Source organism: Hesperophylax consimilis, chromosome 6 (assembly GCF_061612785.1).
Source record: "Hesperophylax consimilis isolate HC1 chromosome 6, BYU_Hcon_1.0, whole genome shotgun sequence".
Lineage (NCBI taxonomy): Eukaryota > Metazoa > Arthropoda > Insecta > Trichoptera > Limnephilidae > Hesperophylax > Hesperophylax consimilis.
Genome location: NC_142841.1, coordinates 35333060 through 35358889, shown reverse-complemented (window position 1 = coordinate 35358889; position 25830 = coordinate 35333060). Strand labels below are relative to the sequence as shown.

The 25830-nt window shown below is 32.8% G+C and overlaps 1 protein-coding gene and 1 non-coding gene across 2 annotated transcripts in view; one reads left to right on the top strand and one right to left on the bottom strand.

Moving 5' to 3' along the window:
• The window catches only part of LOC149423283 (uncharacterized), a 673327-nt gene that overhangs the window by 613791 nt on the left and 33706 nt on the right, over positions 1-25830 (top strand). The window lies entirely within an intron of this gene.
• On the bottom strand, positions 21154-21226 carry TRNAS-GGA (transfer RNA serine (anticodon GGA)). Its single transcript has one exon. It is a non-coding gene; the product is annotated as a tRNA-Ser (tRNA).

The following is a 25830-nucleotide window of genomic DNA, read 5'->3' as shown; positions in this document are numbered from 1 at the left end:
CGCACCCTTTCAAGGCGGGGGGGATAGTTGCGCGTGAGGTTTAAAATTGAATAGCCTTAAATGTGTACCCTTCACCCCCCTTTGCCCCTTGTCCCCTTTCCTTGATCCGGGCCCAGAGACAAGGAGTATTGTTCAGTTGTTATCGTTGCATCTTACCCGCGAACATTTCGTGTCATATTGAAACCCGCATATGTTGAACTCGGCTGTGATCATTTTGGAGCACAATCGTCCAGTGAAACGGTTTTACCCGCCGCAGTGAATTTCACTGTGTTTTTTGTTTTGTGTTAAGTGTTAATGTTAATTGTATGCAAACTGATAAGAGAGCAGAACCAGCGGCTTAAGGAGAACGAGACCAGGGTAAGTCTTTGGCCTTTCCCACTCATTTTCCTCTTGCAAACACTAAGGCAATTCAATTCGTTTTTATTTGTCTTAGTCTATATCGCATCCGCAATACCGCAACCCCCCGCACAATTGCGTACGAAAGAGTTCCGCACAACCATATATATATATATATTTTTTTTTTTTTACAGTATTACCGCACAAGAGTCCCAACTGCTCCCGTCTGGAGCCAGTGAGACTATGGCATCCCCAATTGGGGTATGATGTGAGGCTGAGGGTATTGGGGAGGGGAGGGAGATGGGGAAGAGGAAGGTGGGGAAGTACCTGGCTATTCAGATCTGGTCACCAAACACGGCTAAAGCCATTTCAAGCAACGTTTCAATTCTGAATGGTGGTCTTACACCAGGGCGATACTGAGAGTATCTTCCACTCTGGAACGTGCCGCAAATATACTATATATTATTTTAAATTAATTAATTGTGAAATAACACAAATTAATCAAATAAAATTTATTTGCGCACGCCGGGTTCGAACCCGCGACCTTCGGATCTGTAGTCAAAAGCGTATACCACTAGACCACGCCGGCCGTCAAATGAATATGATAACTGTTAAAAAATATGTAAAATGCTATTTGTAATTTCTTCCGGTGCTATTAAAAATATCTCCTACTTCTGCATAATGGTTACCTAAGAAGCTGTGTATGTCTGGTATAAGGGAGTTTATGAAGGAATTGTAATTTTCATTATTGTTGCAGTTAAAAATATTTATTTCGTGTGAGTCTATTGGGAAAATTAAACGAGATCAATTGCAATGATTCAGGGCTGTCAATAAAGGAATTAGGTACACGTCACCTATGTAGTTGTATGTAACAACAAGAGTACAAAATAACTATGAAAGTAATTACAGAGCAATTTATTGTAACTTTGTTGATATTTATAAAAATAAACATGAACAGTTTGTTGTAAAACATGTTACTAATTAACAAATCTTTATTAAGCCCGATTTGGATGTTTTACAGAACATTAAACAAAATAAAGATTAAATGTGCACGAGAAAAAAAATTTAGATGCGTTAAAAAATTACAATTCAATTTTAGTTTGAACACTGAGTAATTTAAAATTCATGAGTCTTTAAAAATTGTGCTATATTTTGTCAAAAGAATCTGAGTGAACTGAAATTGAAAAGTCTGAAAATAAGCCAGGTGTTTTTTATTTTCATCAGTTATTCCTCTAGCTAAAATGGAATATTGTGTGGTTGAAAACAATGCAGCACGAATGTGCTTGAAAGCGTACGTGGTGCACTTTAATTTACCAACATTTAAGCTAGGAACAAAAGCTTACTTATCGCGTAGTGTTATAACATCGGCTAACGGTATATCAATGCTTCCTCACAGCTCGCAGGGTGCTTTGTTTCCCAGGAGGCGGAACATTTTTCTAACAAAAATCTTTTTCTACATATCTTTTAAGCAGTAGGTGTAGGTGCGAAATAAGGTCATTGAGATTTCTCTCATTATGGTATTCCATTTGAAACTGATGAGGTTTTTTTACGTGAACACTGTATAGGAGTAGGTACCATCTGTGATCCCCAATTGTGGACAAATCTATGGGGAAGAGAAAGGTTTGGATGTGGGTACATGGAAATTCATATTTGGTCACCAAACATGGCTAAACCCGTGTCAAAAAATCAATTAGGCTCAAAAAGTGACTACTATTGCCCTCTATGGGGTAAATCTTAAGTTGTTGGGTTTTGAACTTGACTAAACCCTACGTTATCGTATCTTTTTTCCACTAATTATATGATAAAGCAGTTTTCTATTGTTTATATGATAAGGTAGGACGCTACTTCATGACTCGACTGTAAACGCAGGTTCTGTTATAGTTTGTTATTGTATTGCATTGGTCTCTTTTTTATAAATACAATGAGCTCCCTTAAAACTCACTTCTTCTATTTTGTACGCAGGGCAAAGCAGTTTTTTCAGAATTTTAAGGGGGGCCGTCCTTTATCTGAGTAGAGATCACAAAAGTGCAAGTCGTTAAGCAAATATTTTTATTATAAATTAACGCGGGCGAATATTTTTAATAAGGAGGGTGTTTTTCAACTTTTCTATTCCAAATCGTGGTTTTTTACTAAGGCAACACTGAAAGTATCTACCTCTCTGTGCTATGTTTGGTGATCAGGTCTGAACATTCGGAAAAAAAAATTTAAGCTTATCACATTTAGAAATAAATGTAAGTACAGGTAAATCATTCTAAAAAGACGCTTGGTTGTTTAGTGGTGTAGTGGTTAAATTAAAAATAACGCTTTTTACCTTTTTAACGTTTGACGCTGAATGCAAATTCAAATTCCAAAAAGTTTCCAGTAAAAATAAAATACAAATTACGAATGGTAAAGCTATAATCCTCAGGATAATTTGCTAGATTTTGGGAACAAACATCTCATATACTATTTTGTCTCATAGAAATCGTTGTCTCCCTTACCGTCATAGTTAGTAATATTAACTAAACGGTGTTGGAAAGAGAAAAAACCAAGCCTTAATTTCAAACACGTAACACATTATAATTAAAATGTACACCTATAGGAAACCAAAGGGTCCGACCGCAATTTGAGAAAAAATAATTAAATTTTATGAATTATTTTTATATGAAACCACTAAAAAGCGAGGTGGCAGTAATCTTTATAATTCAGTTGTCTAATAAAATGCATGCTATTTTTTTGATATCAGTAATTTTAGTTCAGTGTTAGGCGAAAAAACGTAAGGTGATGCATTTTAAAAACTTTTTAATGTTTGATTATAAAATTTTCATATTTCAAAAAGTGTGTGTTCATTTTTATAATAAATTAGAAAACGTATTTCAAAAAATCAGCTTACAAAAACAGTTTTTAGTTTACGAATACGTTGAGAAATATCCCATTCATTTTGATTTTATTGCGAAGAGGAAATCACACATATTCTGCGACTTTGATAAATATAACGATCAATATATTTCAATCTCGACTACCATAATACGGACATGTGTCTAGTGTGGTAGTGGAAAAGCATATAAAAAACTGTACACAAATATATTTTATGAATAAAGGAAAGAAAAAATATACATATATGCCAGAGGCATGAAAGGTCAAAGATATATCCTATTTCTTATAGTTAACCTAATATAAAAAACACAATCTAATTTTATTGAGATGCTGTGGTCGATTTGAAAGTTGATTTTGAACTTTTTTATCAAATGATAACCGTTGAGTGTTAACTTTATCGCATAAAACGCACCTCAACATTGTTCATCTTTACGTTCAACTCAACCAGATTGATAACCTGGGCTCAACCAAATTGAGTCGTCCGTAAGGCCCATAATGGTTTACTTTTAAAAGTATTTGAATACTGACGCTAATAGAGTATAAATATAATCATCAATAAACGTCGTTACACACACAGTATCTTTGAACTTCTAGTTCGAAACACAAATACATTCAAGCGTGTACTTTTCAAAATGATTTGCCTATAAGTAAAATTAATAACTCTCGACTCGCAAGCCGAAGGTCGCGGGTTCAAATCCTGGGTGTGCAAGTAAATTTCATTTAATTAATTTGTGTTATTTCACAATTTACTAATATTTTATTATATTTGCAGTACGTTCCAGAATGGAAAATAATCTCAGTACTTACAGCCTTAGTGTAATACCACAATTCAGATTTTAAAATTTGCTTGTAATGGCTTTTGCCGTGTTCGGTGACCAGATCCCAATAGCCAGATATTTCCCCAGATTCTTCTACCTCATCTCCTTCCCCTCCCCATTACTTTCAACCTCACAACATACCCCAATTGGAGATGACATAGGAGCACCACGGAAGCCGTGCGTAAGTAAAAAACTGAAGTAAGCTGGAAAAAATTTAATATTTGCTATTTGATTTCTAATATGAACCAATAATTAATATTTGTGAATAAATAATCAAAATTCTGAGAATATTCATTCAGTTTCAAGTTTTCAACGCATTACCTTCTTAAATGTTTAAGACGTCCTTTTCTTCTGTCGGACATCATAATGCAGTTGACATCAGCACGAGTTTCCTAAGAAGCTTTTGTTCGTGTCATTGTTAGACTTACGTCAACTTATCTAAGATTACGTTTCAACTACACGCGAAGTCCCGGTGGGTATTGCCTAAGGAGGTTTTTTAAATGGTATTCGCAATCTTTCTATACGTTTAATTTGATGAAATAGTAATAATAATAATAACAGACTAGACCGAATTTATCTAAATTATCAATCTTTTTCATCTACTTTCGCGTCATTTTCCTGGTATTTCTCTCTTTGCCTATCTACAGTAGTTTATGTATATACCCTATAATTTATTATGTATAACTACCTATCCAATATGACCTCAATAATATTACGGTCTACACGATTATTCCACCCCAGACAGGAGCACTCTTGTCCCGGTGAGACACCAGGGGGCGCTTTTTTGTTAGGACTTGGAACACGTGCTCTGAGGATTACTTCTTTTTGGCTCGTGGATCTTGCCTAGTCATGGCTTTTCTTGCGTATTCATGGCTGTTCTAGTCTTTTCTAGCCTCTTTTTTTATTTCTTCTTATTTCTACGAGATTCTTCATTGAATCTTTTTGATTCTTCTATTTGCTTCGTGTCGCTTTTTGTCTTTTCTGGTTCCATGATAAATCAACACATCGACAATTGAACACACTTTTAAAAATTAATATAAAGTCATTAGAAACGATGAAAAAAAAATAAACCTACTTAACCCAGTTAATAAAGTTGTGGTTTCATCACTTTCCGTGAATTTATATAAATTTTTAAAGATGTGATGAATTATCATTTTGATGATTTATCCGGTCACCATTGGATGTCGTAAGGAACATCACTAGTATTTGATTCAATTGGTCACACTTATGCCAGCGTATTAATCATATTTTAACACAAATACAGTCAACTATCTCCACATGAATACTGCCAAATGTTATGTAATAACCTTTACAAAAAATAAAAATAAAATTGAATATAATTACCATATTACAAACAGTCAACCACTCAATAAAGTCAATCAAATTCGAGACCTCGGTTTACTGATTGACGACAAACTTTCATTCAAGGCACATGTGGATAAGATTGTCAAGAAATCATTGAGCATGTTAGGATTTTTATTCCGTATTGGAAAGGAATTCAACAATATCCATACACTCAAAATTTTGTATTACTCCTACGTCCGTAGTCATCTTGAGTACGCTTCTGCCATATGGAATCCTTTTTATAACATTCACACAAAACGCATTGAAGCTGTTCAAAGAAAGTTTGTACATCACTTGAACTTCAGGAGACAATTACGTTATTACGATATGGAAAGCTCTATCAAGCACTACGGACTTAAAACATTAAAAAGCAGGAGAGACACTGCGGACATGATTTACTTACACAAAGTGTTGAGTGGTCATATTGACTGTCCAGCCCTTTTGTCATCAATCAATATTAGAGTCCCAAGTAAGAAAACTAGAGACAAATCATTGTTTCATATCGAAATCCCTTCAACGAGTCTCAGGCAAAATTCTTTCTTACTAAGAACTTGCAATCATTATAATAAAACTTATTTTGATGCTGATATCCTGTCGTGTACCTTAGGAGATTTAAAAAAAATTGTTAACAGAGTATTGTAATAACTAACCCTTTTCTAAATTTAATACATTACATTCATCATTTATTCATTATCACTCTTACATATTATTTGTATTTAATATCAAATGTACGTGTGTGTATGTATGTATGTATGCATGTATGTATGCGTATGTATGTATGCAACTATGTATATGTTTGTGTGTACGTATGTATTTATAAGTGTATATGCATGTGTATGTATATATATGTATGTATGTGTTTATACGTGTATATATATATATATATATACATTTTCTCTTATTATTTCCTTGTTTTTAACATTTCTTTGTTTTTAACCTTTCTTTGTTTTCTTTGTTTGTTTTTTGCTTTTTAACCTTCTTTATCTTTATTGCATGATGTGAACATTGGTTATTGGGTTGTAACCTAATTCTTTTACTTATTTTTTCTCTCTCTCTATGCATGTTATGTTATAAACCTGTTAATGTTCCTAATAAAATAAAATAAAATAAAATAAAACAAATGTAAATCAACATAATACACAAACTGCTTTTTATTATTTCATAAATATTTACATTCGGAGGCTCACAAGTGACTAAAATTAACTTAAAAAAATATGTATTGCCCCCTGTTTCGAGTGTGGAGACCAATAATAGACCACAAACTGCTTTTTATTATTTCATAAATATTTACATTCGGAGGCTCACAGTTTGTTTGTGAGCCTCCGAATGTAAATATTTATGAAATAATAAAAAGCAGTTTGTGGTCTATTATTGGTCTCCACACTCGAAACAGGGGGCAATACATATTTTTTTAAGTTAATTTTAGTTTTTTTCATATGCTTAAAATATATATTTGTTGAAAGTTTTTCGGAAGGTGAAAAACATTTCTTACGTAAAATAAACCTCGATATTAAATGTGTTATTTGTGTATTTTCCGAAGTAACCTCGATCAAACCGTAAAAAGGAATCGGTGTGAGCCTCCGAATGTAAATATTTATGAAATAATAAAAAGCAGTTTGTGGTCTATTATTGGTCTCCACACTCGAAACAGGGGGCAATACATATTTTTTTAAGTTAATTTTAGTTTTTTTCATATGCTTAAAATATATATTTGTTGAAAGTTTTTCGGAAGGTGAAAAACATTTCTTACGTAAAATAAACCTCGATATTAAATGTGTTATTTGTGTATTTTCCGAAGTAACCTCGATCAAACCGTAAAAAGGAATCGGTATTTAAATCATATCGATGCTTCATTGAATTTGTTACAAGCAGTTTGCTTTCAAAGTGCTTTTCTGGGAGCAAATTGTATTCGAAGCATGTTTATTAAACAGTAGATGGGACAAATAAATGGAAAGATCCAAGTAAATAAAATCACAAAGAAGCTACTCATAGCATATCTCTGGCGTTTCACAGGTTTCTGCTGAAGTCTTTGTTACGTACACAGGAAGAAGGCAGTGTGGGGGATAGGTGGTACAGGGGAGATAGTGGGTGGGGTGTCAGGGGTGTTACGTGCACTGATAGTAGTTGTGTTGTAGTCAAGCTCACGTCAAGAGGGCCTCCGATGTTTACAGAAAAATATTAGTGTTATGGGTTTTATAGGTTTTAATGGGGCTGAAGAAAATACATTTCAAATAACTTATCTTTTGAAGGAAGAGAAAGAGAGAATGCAGCCAGGTGTCGCAGAATCATCTAATATCCTATCTACAAATTAGAAAATTGGATGTATCTTGGAATGGCTTTGGTCGTGTTTGGTGCCCATATCTGAATATCCAGCTATTTGCCCACCTTCCTTTTCTCCATCTCCTTCCCTTCCCCACTACCTTCCGCCTCACAACATACCCCAATAGGAGATGTCATGGTCTCACTGGCTACAAACGGTTGGGAGCTGTTGGGACAGTTGAGCAGTTTTAAAAAAACGTTTAAAAAACCGAGAAAAATAATAAGAATAGGACACTTGGGTTGTTGGATACCTACGATGAAAAGATAAATTGAATAATAATATTTGTAGAAGAAAATAGTGTATTCATACGGAGAGAAATTTTGGCCTTCAGGACAAATTATGATAAATTATTAATAAGTTTAGATAAATAATTAGCATGAAAAAATTCACAGTGTATCTTTTAATGCAACTAAAGCATTTGTCGGTAGATTTAAGCCCTATTTCAAATAAATTAATAAAAATATTTGTATAAGAAAATTGTGTATATGTACGGAGAGAAATTTTGGCTCTCAGGATAAATAAGGATAAATTATTTAAGTTTAGATAAATAATTAGCATGAAAAAATTCACAGTGTATCTTTTAATGCAACTAAAGCATCTGTGGATAGATTTTAGCTATATTTTAAAGTTACGTTTTACTAAAGGTTTTCACCATTTTGCTTAATTCTTATCGTTTTTAACAGTAGCGCGTTCCCTCTAACATTCATATTTACACATCTCCCTTTCAAACCATCTTTGAACACTTACTACGGGGCCTTAAAAGATTGGCAATTGTTATTTTTTTCCGTGTGGGAAAACAAATTGATTTCACTAGCAGAATAACTTCGATACACAAAATCTCAGTTTACAGGTTTATATCGTGATTTCCTTGAAAGGAAACTTCTTTAGGTACTTACCTTGACATGCTTGAACACTTCCTCTAATCTCATCTTCTAACGATGTAGTCTTGACCCGGTAATCTTTCAGCAGGATGAAGCAACCATTGATCGCAATTACCTCAACGGCTTTTCCGGCCGTTGAAGCCGTGGATGACCTCAGACAAAAGCAACACATTCACTTGATGGATTTTTTGGATATAACGCCATACTGCGCTTCCTTCTTCCTTAGCCAACGGTTCACACAGCCTCTAATTGTCATCGTCAAAGCAGACACTTACTTGGTATATCTTTTAAATAGCCTTTTTAACTGTTGAAGATAGTGCCTGAAATTTATGAATTATACTAACTATAATTATACTCACCTGAACTGCTACAACTCATTCAATTCAACATCCCATCCCGTAGACTCCGAAATAATGAATTGTTGTTCCTCAATCACCACTCAACTAACTATGGGTACCATTCTTCTTTGTCCAGAATGTCGAGACTTGTAAACTCAAGTCAGAGCATTGAATTTTTTGGTGTAAGTCTAAATGACTTTCAAAAAGCGATACGTAATGTGTAATTTTTCACAACTTAATCGTTATTGATGCTATGACTTGTAGTTATTTTCTATATGAACATTTTCTATTTTATATTGTCTTTGCCCTTCACATTCATGTACTCTCCATTTACTGTCATCTATGTTTTCTTATTCGTGTCAATATTATGGTTTTAATGGACATATTGTCCGTAAATTAATAAATAAATAAATAAATAAATACTGTTTTATATGAAACTGTTGATGGAGCCAACTTTAACTTATTCTGTAGAGACGTTGATGGTTGCTACATAAAAAGATTTATTTAATTATTGGAGACAATATAAGCGATTTATTAAACAGAAAAATCAGAATAAGATACGCTCTACTATCATTCATAAAGATAGTAAAATGAAGATAATTTTGGTAGGTCTTATTCAAAGTATGATACAATTAAATATGACCGAAGTAAAGGGGATAGCACTTCTTGAGAATATCTGATCAGTGGTAGAAGTCTTAAAGATGTACTTACATGGAAATGGAATCAATAATATTGTGTGATTTGGAAATGATAATATTTCGATGAAACTTTGATGGTTGGGAAAGTTCATGTTGGCAGGGAAGTAAGTTATGAAACTGTATAAAGTTGGGGTCGATTTAGTTAAGTTGTGGTAAACCTGTATCGAACAGTTAAAATCAATACTGTACCACTCCTGCTACAAGAAGGTACACGATGTTTTTACCTTATTTATCATTTTTACTTGAAACCACATTTAAAATTTAACATGAGCGATAGCTTCTAATTATTTTATTTCATTATAAGCAATAATTATTAGCCTGAAACACTAATATAAATTTAAAAAATGTTCTGACAAAAAATAAATGCCGCCGACGGGAATTGAACCCGCACCTTCTTAATGCCGGTCAGGTGCACGGAACCAATGTTCTACGTCGTCTTATTTTTAACCACCAAATAATTCCATGCAAATGGTCGAATCCCGTCGGCGGCATTTATTTTTTTAATAATTTTTATTTGTGTTTCAGGCTAGTAAATAATTTGTTATCCTTTTTGTCCTTTACATAAAACCTTGTATTGTAAACATATGTTTTTCTTTAATAAATAATAATAGTTATTTTTAAACAGCAATAACTCGGCATAAAAATAAGGAAAAAGAATTAAAGTTTGTGCTAGTACTGCTCCGACATCGAACCCACGATTTTCAATTTTTCCAGATTTTACACGTGCCCATAAACTGGATCATATCTCAGTAATTAATTATTCGATCTGAGTGACCAATATGTAGTTTTAAAGAATAATGAACATGTTATAATTCACTTTGGGTTTCATGAATGTATCTCATAAAGACAAAAATTTACGAGGCTGTGAATATGAAAAAAGTAAGAAAATTATAATCATATTTACAAAATCGTAGACGAGAACTACTCCGAAAAAACGCCGGACACAGATTCAGTACCAATGCGCAGTACTATCACCAATATACGTATCGTAAGCTCGCTCTGACAGCTACATTATTTTCAATTTTACTGAAAGAGCTAAGACATTTCCATTTTCGGGGAAGGGGAATGATGAGTAGAGAAGGATAGTTGGAAAGTACCTAACTATTTAATTAAATTTGGAAGCAAAAAATAGCCAAAGCCATTTCAAACAACGTTTCGATTTTCAATGACAATATCTATTTTTTAAATAATATTATTTTTATGTAACTCCACACAGGAGGCCCTGAGGGATATAATTTTCCTCGGGCCTATGTCATCTTTGGCGATGACGCGTGGAGGAGGTTTTATAGGAAAGGAATGAAAGAACCACGATCTAGGACAGGGGTTCCGTCAAATCATTTCACAGACGAACTGTTAAACACAAAAACGATTCGTAAAAGAGACCAGTTCTCATATGTGTACAAGTAACAAAAGGGAAAAAATATGCATTTTTGCTACGGGTTGAAGGTTCTTACCAATTGGCCACAAAAGTCAATTCAAAGAAATTATGGATCCAAAACAAATATTGCTCCCTCGTCTTACGAAACTTTTCGGTAATCATTTCAAAATACGGAAAATTATATTCAATTTGGTATTGAAATATCCTAAAACCCAGATTAACATGATATACCTAGCTAGAGAAAATCCACAGAGACAAACTGCAGGAAATTTTATTTCGCATAAATTCGCTCTAAGTTTAAGGGTCTCAATTTCATATTAACATTAATTACTCTTCAAACTTCGTCTTATTTCCAATGGATAATTAGTATTTTGGAAGGAATTAAACTTAATCTAACTTAGTTTTCTGTTTGCTTCGGTTAACTTTGTTGAGAAATCTGATCCAATAAGGAAAATTTAATAAAATAACAAAACTTAAAAATGAATTGTCTTTCACTTTCAGGATGTTTTCCTCAAGTTAATTTTCTAGTAGCTAAAAAGTTTTTTTTTACATTGGAACTGGCAGAGAAAGAATGAAAGTAGACTGAATGCTGCCGAAATGAGATCCCTAAGGCGTATGTGTGGGAAAACCATGTGTGATCGTGTGAGAAATGTGGAGATCCGCAAAGAGTGCAAGGCTGATGTAAGTTTAATGAGTAAGATCAACAAAGGGACACTTAGATGGTTCGGGCATGTAGAGCGAATGAGCGAAGAAAGGACTGTAAGGAGAATATACGATGCAAATGTGAATGGTAGCAGAAGTCGAGGAAAACACGACAAGACCAAGTGAATCAGATACTTGAGTCGGGCCATGTCAAGAGTCAGAATAATAGGAGAGTATGTATTAGAATTAGACGATGTATAAATGTGAATGAGGCAAGGAGTGTGTGCCAAGACCGAGTAGTTTGGCGGTCCATCCTCTCTGCCTACTTAGTAAATAGCGTGATGGTTAGTTAGTTAGTCAGTTAACTCCAAGCTGGGGCCCTAAGGAAAGTAGGGCCGTTGTAATCTTTGGGGATGCTATAAGGACGACCTTTTTAATGAAAGGAAGGAAGAGAAGAGAAGGAAAAGAGTGTATTTCATCCTTTATCTGTGAGTTCTATGTTTCTCTTCCATGGTTGGTATTACTATAGCATGGTGAACTGCTGGTCTCGCAGTTTATATTTAACATTATATTATTTTCAATTGAGTAGGTGGTAGGTATATTACTACACTAACTATATTTTTGAGAATTCTATCACCAGCATCAGAAGAAGGTCTTCCAAAACTAATTATACTATTCTCTATTCAATTGCCAACTATTACACACTGTTTCCGTCTAATCGGAGTATCTCACCGATCTGGCGGGTTTGAAGACGACATTGAGTCTCTCTTGTTTCCTTTTTATTGCAATTAAATGTTCATGTTTTGTCATCATATTATACCTACGTTATGTAGTTAAAGCGTGAATTGATGAAAAACTTATATTTTCATGCACGATGATGGGGCATGTTTAAAGACTGAAAATCCCAAAGCTCTCCTTCCAAACTTTAATCTGAAAACTTCATTAGGGCACTGAAACCGCGCATTCGCCGGCGTTAGGTATTTTAGGTACCCGTCTCCCAGTGATGTACGTCAAAATAATAAATTCTCCCCCTTTTTTTTTACCAAACTCCCCCGATTTCTTAAAAACTCCTCCGATTCGAAAAATTCGGTACTTAAACCTTAAAAAAAAGCAATGAAAATCCCCTTACCAATGAATAATATTTCATAAACACGAACCTTTCCAGACAAACTACGTTTTTTCACATCAACCTTTAATACATCACACACAGATGGCCACTGAACAAAATTCACAAATATGTAAAATCCTCATCCTCGAAATCCCCCCAGATCTGGGGACTTTTCCTCAGACATACCATACCAGAATACAATAGGATTTGGCATTATCATCATGCCGTCTCCTCTTGTACTCCTCCTAGGACTATTGAGCAAAATCTAAATTAAAACGTTGGTTTGTACTCTTGTGTTTCAACATTAAAAATTATACATAAATGAAAAATGCTGAGCTAAAACAGGCGCCACAGCTATTGACGAGGGGGGGGGGGAGATTATAAAATTGAATTACGTAATATCTTTTCTGTTATTTATTTGTTTCCCAACATTTTAGAAAAACAGTACCCACTATCCGAAAAAAAAGACTTAATACTGCTCATACAAAGCCTTTGAGTATTTAATTTTTATATATTCAATAGTTTATCTAAAGTTTGTACTCAAAACTTAAATGTAAAAAAAAACAAAGGAAAGGCAATAGAGATAGAGTCGGTAAAACATCATTTTTTGCAATGGTATCACTAGGTTTATCTTGCCAGGACAACTTGATAGACGTAAATATCTCTCAAGCCAAGCTTAAAATGCAAACTGATATACCGACCCCCGAGATACATAACATTAGTTTATGGAGTCATTGGAAATTCCCTTACCAACATTAATTAATACACACAAACCATTTGAGACAACTACTTTTATTCGCTGACGCATTGTTCACAGATGGGCAATGAACAAAATGCATGATTATACCGTTCCTCAAAATTCCCCAGATTGCGAACCTTTTTCAAAAGAACTCCATTTTATCGGAGAACTTCTTTCCGGACATAGATAGCATCACTGCTAAAAATAGCTGTAAAATCCTTGATACAATAAAATTCTTTTTTTTCTTTCTTCGTGTGGTTCTTTGTCTTATTTACTCTACGATTACAGAAGAATTTTTATTAAAAATGTCTGTAATTTGCGCATTTGTAATTTCTGCTGCGAATGAATTTTTTTTAAATCGCTACCTGAAATCGTAGTTTTGCATACATAAGTATGCCATTAAAAAATATTATTAATAATGCTACCATGTTTGATTTATAGATTTCATTTTTTTTTGACAAGGTTTTTTATGCATAGCACAAAGGATAACAAATTATTATAAGCAATAAATAGACTGAAATATCCATAGAAATTGAAAATATCTCGCGAGTAAAAATAAATACTGCCGACGAGAATTGAACCCGCACCTTCTAATGTCGAGTCAGGTGCTCGACCACTGTTCCTACAAAAATAAAGTTGGTTGTTTACATGTCAAAAAATATAATAAGCGGTAATTGTTAATTGAATTACTAGTACATATTGAATTATTTGGCGGTTGGAAATAAGTCGACTATAAATAATTATTGCTTGTACTGGAATAATACAAACTAGCAGTTAAAAACCCGCTCCGCGGGTTTTTGCTGCTAGGCCCTGCGGGCGGCACTTGGTTGGGCTGCGCCCAGTTTAAGTGATATTAACAACAGTTACATTTAATAGATAGATATTAGGTCATTCACAGAGAGAGGGTGAGTATATATTGTTAAAACACGGAACAGGAAGGAGTTAATGAATAATAACATGCTCAATTTAGGCATAATAAGAATGACAGTTGTTTGAATAAATGAAATTTTACGTATTTGTGATGGATTATTTCAAATGAAACACTATTATTGACTACATGTCTACAACTGATATTAACTGTTATGGTACCTAATATAATTTGCTCATAGGAGACTTGCAGTGCTTAAATATGTGTTACAACCGTCAATGTCTATAAGTTGAATCAATATCGTATAGTTTGTCACAACAATTAAAGATAGTTACAACAAAGTTGACTGAAATAATACATTATTACATATTGATTAATTGTACCCGTGTTTATGGATAAAAGGAGGGTAATTGTACAATGTGATTAGCAGTCGGTTTAATTAAAAGGTGTGAATTTTACTCCAACTGGTGGTAATTCTTTTCCTAAAACTGTTACTGTATCTAATAAAGTTTAAAGTTAGATTATATATACACCTTCATCAGGAGAGTAAAAATCTATATGTAAAGGTAGATTATTACAATATAGCGCCCCTGAGGTGATATCTCACAAAAGCGGCGCCATGCAAATTGTCCAATTAATAAATAAATATAATGTTTACATTTTATTATGTACGTATGCATTGATATACAATGGAAATAGATAAAATAATGTTATCCGATTAAACTTTATTTTATTAAAAAACAAATAACTTTTTTAACTTCACTTTATTATATACAACCAATACATGTTTAATGAACGAAGTATACACCGAAGTCAAAAATTAAATATAGATTACAATTGGAAAAAAGAAGTGGAAGGAGGGGGGAGGGGTAAGAGTAGGCTGGGTTTATAAGAATTAGGAATTACAATATGAAAGACCAGTTAAGTGGGAAAATATTTAAAAGAGAGTTTATAAAAAAAAATTCTTGTTAATTACATCTACTTTTATAAACATGTTCTCTTATTTCTAAAATTTCGAAATTATTTATTTGTGATGCTTTATATCCTGTGTGAAGTATTTTAAGACCTGAATTTTTTTTTGCATATAACCATAAAACAATATATTCATAAGACAAATAACATTTAATAACGGTTATTCTAATAATTGATATGAAATACTAAATAAAATAATTAAACATATTATCTTCAAACGGTATTTTTACCCTAGTTCTTAAGATATAAATAAACAATGGCGTAGAATTCTGTTTGTGGATAACGACACTTCTAAAATGATATATATAAACATTCCTGGTACTATTCAACCGGCGTTTTACACTAATAACAGAATGAATAAATATATTCTTAATAATATAGATTGCGAAAATCAAACAAAAAAATCAGGAGTTTATAAACTCAATTGGGCTGGATTGTAATTTATTTTACAAAGGTAGAACCAATAGAAACTTTGAAGTCAGAACTAAAAAACATCTCAGGGTTCTAAATGGAAATAGTGAATATGAGTTTGCAAATCATCTTTTGAATCACACTTTCGATAAAAATTCAGGTCTTAAAATACTTCACTCAGGATTAAAGCATCGCAAATAAATAATTTAGAAATTTTAGAAATTAGAAAACATGTCAATATAAAATCAGATGTAATTAATAAGCAAAAAAAAAATTATAAATAATAATGAAAAATGCCATTGCAAAGTAGAACTAAACTTCCAGAAGAAATCTTATTATTAAACGCTTGATGTTCAAGTAATTTTGCATATTTAAATATACGCGCCAGTCATTTGATTCGTTTCTTCACCGCCAGAGAGGCGCTCTGTCGGCCACCTAGCCGCGATGCGTATCGGGTATCGGTCATATTGAATTAACGCGTGCTTTTTTCGTCAAACGTCAAACGTAATCACGTAATTGTGGATAATTTTCACTGTAATGTAATTAATCCAATGGATTATGAACTTTCTAAGACATATTTTCTTCGATATTATCCAAAAATTGTATGAGCAGAAACGATATTTTTTAAGAAATATCGTATTACATGTGGCGATTCTATTTCAGTATGAAATCGTGTCTTAATCTTTAAAGTCTTATTTAAACACAATTTGAATTTGACCAATCACAGGGCCTACACCGTCCAGACGCTGGAGTAATAATATTATCAGATTGACGTTGAGCGCTTTATTTTAGTGAACTTAATTCATAAGTGTCTCGTCACCTGAATGCATAACTATCCTAATTGCATTATAGCAAATTTTACAGGAGAAGCATTTAAAGTTCTCTTGAAAATTTTGATTCATTATGTTTGAATAACTATTTATTTATGTATGTGGTTATTTTTAAACAATTATCAATTTTAACCCGATTTTGTGGAGACAGGTTAGTACTGCTCCGTTACGTTTGAATGCAGAATTAGCCTATGTAACATATAATATCACTTAAGTTTCTTCTGAACTATATATGGTCACATAGGATGAGAACATTATTTTTATTGCTGATCGCTGATTGCCCGTCGTATTACATAGGTCAAACTGGGAGGTCAATCAAAACCCGAATTATATAACACTTTACAAACTGGGTGAGTGACAAAGGCAAATTGTCAAATGTGGCATCACACTTATTATTATGCGACGTAGGATAGTTCTGCATTCAAGTGACGATCTGTTTTCCGAGATAAATGTATCGCTGACTTGCTCGGTCTGCGATTTTCAAATCCAGACTAATCAATATTTACATTCACTTAGCAATCAAGTTGTATTTATTTACCTAACTCTTCAGGCTTTTAAATATATTATTCCTACAAATACCAATGACAGGCGGTGACATATCCCATGAAATGCTTTCGAGGTATTTTAAATGTACTGTATATCTTAGTAATAATAATAATATTTGGGTGATTTGTATAGCGCAGTTTTTATGCAAAATCACCTCAAGGAGGGCGCTGTACAAATATAAAATACATTTCTACAATGATCTATATTATTACTAACTATGTATGGAGATAATATACATTGCCATACATACCTGGTAGGTCACTTAAGATTAACACTTAACATTAACGTAATTATCTCCTTAATCCTGTTTCTAAATTTCGCTTGTTTATTAGCGAAATTCAGAAACAGGATTAAGGACATAATTATTTGTGAAGTTGTCCTAAAAACAAATTCCATATTAAAAACAAGATTAAATGATCTTTTAGATGTATCTATTTGAGATAAACATTGATATTTCTTAATATTAAATTTTAATATCGAACATGAAAATGTTAACAAAAAGACATACCGAAACGTCAATAATTTTGAAAGGTTTCGATATTTAGAAAACACTTTTTTTGTAGGGAATTAGTAATAAAACCGTGACTTCCCTTTGTATGCCATTTATACACTAAAATATCTCACCAATTTGAAATCACACTCTTTGACAATTTAAGGACTTTATCCATGGAATTATGTTATCTAAGCATTATAGAAAAAAAATACTTTTATAATGTATAGACGTCCCGGTCAGATTCGTCCTTCCGGGGCACTAATGGAATATCATGTTTGTGGCCAGTAATGTCCTTCCTAGACTTGAAGGGTTAAACATGTTAGAGGAATCAATTTGTAAAATAAATAGAACCCTAAAGTTTCAAAGTGCCTTCCCTTTCAACAAAACAATTCACCTACTTGAATAAGACCTTCATAATAAATAAAATTCTAATTAGGATCACAGATAAATCAAATAAATAAAATTCTAATTAGGATAACAAAATCCCGAAGGAAATTGCTGTGATGAAATGAATGAAATGAAAAAAATGAATTAAGAAAATATGTCTATCTCAATTATTAATGTTTCTTTTTTGTGACTTTATTGAAATATTTAAAGAAAGATTATGTTTGCCAAACAATGTAAATGTTTATATGTTTATAAAACTATTAGCACACACGAAGATGTGAGCTAACTTAAGATTAATAAAAATAAAATAAAAATAAAAAATAAAAAAAGATGTTTGGGAGTCGTTTGAGCTTAATACTTAGATTCAGATAGTATTTTCGGAATTAGATTACGAACATTCAGTATTATTTTGCTTATTTAAGCTGCCCAATAACGTCGACTCCTTTTTGCTTCCAAATAAATATTTTTGCTAAAAGAACATTATCCCAATTTAAGCGAACCCAACTGAACAATTTACACTTTAATTCGCATTACTTAAAAACGCTAAACCCCAGAGATAAACAAGTATAAACACTAACTTACAAAAAGGTATAAAGAATCCCTTTTTTTAACAATTTGAATTAATAAATACTACGTTCATTTTTACAATGGTGCTGTTAATAATTTTACTGTAGGAGGAACTTAACAGTTCGAGCTTTCTAAGCCTTTTATCTTTAATACCATTCCGTTTTATGTTACAAAGTGAACCAGAAAAAATATTGTTCGGCAAAATAAAACTAAGTTGGTTGATAGAATCAGCCCCTTCTCAAATATTTGCTCTTTTACTTAGGAATTTCAGAAAAAAACCTTCTCCTTGTAAATGGGTGCGCATAAATTATACATCTTATCCGAGGGTAGGGGTGGCTATTAATTTAATGCGAAGCTGCAGCTTTTATAACTACAGAAAACCTTATTACCATTATGCTGTTTTAGGTTTATAAATGAAAGTAGTATATCGTCCATATTCGGGCAATAAAACGTCAATTATAATTATTTTTCAAGTAAATTATTTTATTATTTTTCGGAATAACTTATTGAGTAAAACCTCAAATTATAATATTTAAATATTGAAGACAATATTAGTGATTCTTAAACGCAAATCTGAAACAGAAAAATCAGAAAAGGAAACGGTCACATCTGGGACTCGAACCCAGGACCCTTGTCTTTCCGGGACAATGCTCTACCAACTGCGCTAATGGGACCCTATCCTCATCGGTCACTTTTAACTGTATCATACTTCGAATAAGAACTACCAACGTTGTCTTCATTTTTTCACCGCACATTTTTATTGGCAACTATCTTTATGTATGATCGCAAGATTCAACCCGAACTAAATGCAATCCTAGACAGCGTCTTATAGATAAACCTATCTTATTGTTTTTATTTTTAATGTGCGACATCTATTGACTTTTTCTGCAAGTCTAGAAATGAATTATTATTTTTCGGAATAACTTATTGAGTAAAACCTCAAATTATAATATTTAAATATTGAAGACAATATTAGTGATTCTTAAACGCAAATCTGAAACAGAAAAATCAGAAAAGGAAACGGTCACATCTGGGACTCGAACCCAGGACCCTTGTCTTTCCGGGACAATGCTCTACCAACTGCGCTAATGGGACCCTATCCTCATCGGTCACTTTTAACTGTATCATACTTCGAATAAGAACTACCAACGTTGTCTTCATTTTTTCACCGCACATTTTTATTGGCAACTATCTTTATGTATGATCGCAAGATTCAACCCGAACTAAATGCAATCCTAGACAGCGTCTAATAGATAAACCTATCTTATTGTTTTTATTTTTAATGTGCGACATCTATTGACTTTTTCTGCAAGTCTAGAAATGAATTATTATTTTTCGGAATAACTTATTGAGTAAAACCTCAAATTATAATATTTAAATATTGAAGACAATATTAGTGATTCTTAAACGCAAATCTGAAACAGAAAAATCAGAAAAGGAAACGGTCACATCTGGGACTCGAACCCAGGACCCTTGTCTTTCCGGGACAATGCTCTACCAACTGCGCTAATGGGACCCTATCCTCATCGGTCACTTTTAACTGTATCATACTTCGAATAAGAACTACCAACGTTGTCTTCATTTTTTCACCGCACATTTTTATTGGCAACTATCTTTATGTATGATCGCAAGATTCAACCCGAACTAAATGCAATCCTAGACAGCGTCTTATAGATAAACCTATCTTATTGTTTTTATTTTTAATGTGCGACATCTATTGACTTTTTCTGCAAGTCTAGAAATGAATTATTATTTTTCGGAATAACTTATTGAGTAAAACCTCAAATTATAATATTTAAATATTGAAGACAATATTAATATATAAATTAATCCTAGACGCTGTCTAGGATTGCATTTAGTTCGGGTTGAATCTTGCGATCATACATAAAGATAGTTGCCAATAAAAATGTGCGGTGAAAAAATGAAGACAACGTTGGTAGTTCTTATTCGAAGTATGATACAGTTAAAAGTGACCGATGAGGATAGGGTCCCATTAGCGCAGTTGGTAGAGCATTGTCCCGGAAAGACAAGGGTCCTGGGTTCGAGTCCCAGATGTGACCGTTTCCTTTTCTGATTTTTCTGTTTCAGATTTGCGTTTAAGAATCACTAATATTGTCTTCAATATTTAAATATTATAATTTGAGGTTTTACTCAATAATTTATTCCGAAAAATAATAATTCATTTCTAGACTTGCAGAAAAAGTCAATAGATGTCGCACATTAAAAATAAAAACAATAAGATAGGTTTATCTATAAGACGCTGTCTAGGATTGCATTTAGTTCGGGTTGAATCTTGCGATCATACATAAAGATAGTTGCCAATAAAAATGTGCGGTGAAAAAATGAAGACAACGTTGGTAGTTCTTATTCGAAGTATGATACAGTTAAAAGTGACCGATGAGGATAGGGTCCCATTAGCGCAGTTGGTAGAGCATTGTCCCGGAAAGACAAGGGTCCTGGGTTCGAGTCCCAGATGTGACCGTTTCCTTTTCTGATTTTTCTGTTTCAGATTTGCGTTTAAGAATCACTAATATTGTCTTCAATATTTAAATTATTTTAAGCAATATTACGACGCCTGTAATATCAATACAAATTGAAAATACCTCCGGAGTAAAAATAAATGCCGCCGACGGGAATTGAACCCGCACCTTCTGATGTCCAGTCAGATGCTCTGGACCACTGAGCCACGTCGGCTTATTTCCATTTAACAATTCCAACAATTACTGATGATTATATTTTTTCACCTGTAAACCAACCAACTTTATTTTAGTAGGAAAGTCTTTGTTAGTGCTAAATTTCCCACTAGATGGCGTCGAGACATATTATATCTACATTTTTTGGTGAAATATTTTCACTTGTCAAATATTATTATTTTTTAAATGATAAACTAATGTTTATAAGACAAGGTTTTTATGCATAGCACAAAGGATAATAAATTATTATAATCAATAATTGTTCGCCTGTAATATCAATACAAATTAAAAATATCTCCCGAGTATTGATATTTCAGGCGACTAATTATTGATTATAATAATTTGTTATCCTTTATGCTATACATAAAAATCTTGTCGTGTAAACATTAGTTTGTGATTTAAAAAATAATAATATTTTTATGTAATTCATCAAACTGTGGCATTAAAATTTGGGATTACTGGCAGTTTTCTTGTGCAATGAACCCCCTACAGAATATGATTTAAGATTTTCACTTAACACATCTGCCCTGATGATGGACACTGCAATGCTGTCCGAAACGTTGGCTAAAGAAGGAGTAAGCGCAACACGGCATAAGACCCCAAAAACAAATAACACCCCTTCAGAATGACTATGATTACGGCGAACAAGGCTCACTTGCATTATAGTATTACTACAGTTTGAACATCACGCCACAACTCCATTGTAAAAAAAATCCACTATTGTTAATTTGGCCTAGTGAGGATTCCAGAACGCACAACGAAGCTAAAAAAACTTATTGTATCTTTCGTACAAGATAAAGTCTATTTCGAACGGTGGTAGTGGGTACAGGTAGTCAAAATTCGTTATTCGTGTGCGCCGTAATTGCGTATTTGGACCATTGATGCATTACATTTTTGGACTCGAAAAAGAAACTTTGCCAACATTCTCGAATGCATTCGGGTGACATAATATCTGCTCTGCATTCGTGATCTACGAACCTAGGCACTTACACAGATTTATTAACCTTTACAAGATTTGCTTTATTGATATCAAATACCCCATTTGTATTTAGTTTTTTTTTTAAATATCTACTAACAACCTTTACATTCCGGATATTAATAAATACTTCTCACCAAACTGACACTAGCTTCTTATAGTTACAAATAATTGTATTTTAATTGTTTTCATTCGCAACAAACTAAATTACGGGTAATGCTAAATTATTTTTTAGCAACCACTGTAGCTCATAATTATTATTAATTACGGCTCTAAATTAAAGACAATGAGGCTATTTTCCAAAAATACACAACATGACCGAATAAATGGCACGCGGTGGAAGGTCAGCCTCTATATTAAAACAATTATTATTGTCGGATATTGCCGACCAGATTGCATACAGGGGGGGATCAAGAAAATATTTTGTGTTTAGGGCAGATTTAACGTAATGGTGCTAGTGATCCCGGGCCCGAGTTTAAAGGGGTTCCGAATGGTTTATCCGGAATAAACTGAATATTTAATTAATTATTTTGATTGCATTTTATCGACTCTTCAAGCTAAATGGTGTAAGCAACAACACACCACTTTCTACAAGAGTTAAATGCTTTAACAATCAAGCTGAATGTGTATGTTCAAGGCCTATTCGGAGGAAAGCTAGGCCAAGTAAACATATTATTTTTTTTATATTTCGCCTGTTTCGACACATCTGTATCTAAAACTAGCGTTTTTAAAACCATCTAAAATTAATATCAGAAAAAATATAATTTGATATTGTTATGTTAGTATGGTGGGGTGGAGAATTGGAAGACGGGAGAGTGGGGGGAGTCAAAATAAGGAAAAATTGTTAAGCAATGGTGATTTACAGGGTGCTATCATTTTGCTTCGTTAGTAAATAAATTAGTATTAGCAGAAGTAACGAAATATATATTTTTTTAAATAAGTAAATAGTTTGCATTATAAAAATATAACTATTCTAAAACAAACTATTTATAAATTGTTACAGAGTTAATGGCGTAGAAATACGAAAAAAATAAATTGAAAAACACTACAAAAAACGCTGATTAAGTATGTGGGTTTAAGGTAAAATTAAACTATATTAAAATAAATTCTGCATCATAAAATAATTTTAAAGAAACGACCAAAGATAAACAAAACAAAGAAAGCGAGCCACATTTTATTATAGAAAAAAAACAGTACATGATTTACAGAGATAAAACAATTTACAGGAATAAGATACTTCATGTTGGGTACCTATGATATGTTTCCTTGTAATGTTTGTGTAGTATATAGGTGTGTGTGTGTGACGTGTGTAATGTATGTGTGAGTGTTTATGTGTATGTGTATCTGTATGTATGCGCATTGAACAGTTTGAATTATTGACATGATGCCACGTTTGAATTTGGGAGGTGAATCCGAAAAAATGTCAATGTTAGAGTTAAGACAAATATTATTTATACAAAATGATATAAGAAAAATAACTCAAAGTTCTTTCACACAACAGGATAGAGAGTTCGTAATAATTCACTTTTTTTCAATTACGCATTGAACAAAAAGGAAAATATCAGCATCTGAAAAGAAGTGATTATATTTTGTGCACGTCTTTTTGAAAAATGAATGCTGTGTGTAGTTAGTTTTTGAATTTTACGTGTGGAAGAGTTGGTTTGATCGTGTGTTTTTCGTACTGGACAGTGGAAATTAATGTTTTTTAGAAGGCAGTCTTTTCCTGACATTATTTTGCCTTATCCGTCCCTGGGGTAGTGGCCCAATTACTCCAGTCTGCAGTATTAATCAAGTCTAATGAAGTAGACGGTAGACGGCAAGCCTAATCGTGAATTATCTGACAGTAGCGGCTGTGCAATCTAACAAAGCAAAACTTGTAAAACACTAATTTATTGTTATTACGTACTAACAATGAATGCTGTCATATTTATTTAGAATCCACGGTGGTCCAGTAATGATAAATATTTTTATAAGAGTGTTTCATGGACTTTTCTTATATTGGGAGTATGCAAAAAACTGCAATAAATCACTTTCAGAGTGGAAAAAAGTGTATATCGTAGCAAGACTCAATCTGAATTACATACCCTTATACTTCTCTGCGAGTCTGTAAGAAAAATGTGTATAAAAATAATAATAATGTTTCAAGAACCTTCACGATTTCCGTCCACCAAACTATACCATTAACTTTATTTATTGTTTTTGTGTTTAATTCGTAGAACTTCATTTTTTTTTTTTTATTAAAATCAAATTTAATAATATAATTATTAAGTTCTGTTTGAAAATGGCCTTGAAAGCCGAAACAGCTGTAACAATAACAAAAACCAAAAAATACTTGCAGAACTTAATAATTATATTATTAAATTTGATTTTAATTAATTTTAAAAAAATATATACCATTAACTCTTTCATTCAAACATTCATTATTCTAAGAGTACCCACATTGACTACGCTTTTAAACCAACTTCCTTCAGAGATAGACATATTTCAGTCAAACCTCAATGAATTCAATATTAGAATAAGTAACACGATGATGCATCGCAACTGATTCAATAAATGTATATAATAGATAATATATATGTACTCGTAGGTATATGATTAATTGTAATTGTAAATGTTGGAAAAGTTATTGGAATTGGAACCAATGTTTTCCTCACAAATAAACAATAAATAAATTACTATGTGCTGCTCTCTGATAAAGTTGAAAATCCAAATAAAATAAACTATTTAAAACCCCAACAACTATAAAAGTTATATCATCAATATCGGTTATTTGACAGCATTTCCGAGTACTGCCGTTGGTCGCCAATGATATGTGATAATTCAAGTCAACTAAATTTGCTGAAAATGTCGCGGCCTATCTGTCACGATATCGATAAACATCAAGCCTAAAATTTCGCGCAAAAATCGACATTATTGGCTGCTTTACACAGAAAAAGATTTGAGGAACCGTTGTTTCGACAATTATTCATGATATCAAATAACTTTTCATTTAGCCCATTAATTATTATAATATGTGATCGTTGGCTGAGGAGTTCATCATCATTATTACCACTTGAAACAAAAAAAGAATATTTTCAAACTCTTCACAGTTCCAGCGCTATCAAATATGTAACAGCATGGCATCACTCGTGATACATCAGTCTTACTTATAAAGATTCCCAAATACGCCGCTGCAGCATTGCTACACGGGGAAGAAAGCCGTATACTGCTCGGGTTAAAATCGTTACTCATAATAATCACTTTGTTTCAAACTTTAAAAATACGGATAATATAATTTTCGCATTTTGCGTATTATATCGCTATCGCTCCGATAGTGCTGCAAATGAGTATTACTGATTTTTAATGCGACAGATCAATATTTGTGTCAATGATGTGTCAAATATGTATAAAAAAAAATATATATATATATATATATATAAATGTCAAACTTCGCTAAGAAACGTAAACAAATTAGGGGCATTCTTCATATTAATCATATTATGGCGCTATCCTGATGCTATACCTTAGCTACCCCTTAGGCCAACTGATATAATCTGACAGCTATAGACATACGGCCGATATACGCATACTCAGCGATTTTACCGCGATTATAAGTAAGACAGTATACAGGGCAAAGATGTTCTTCTAAT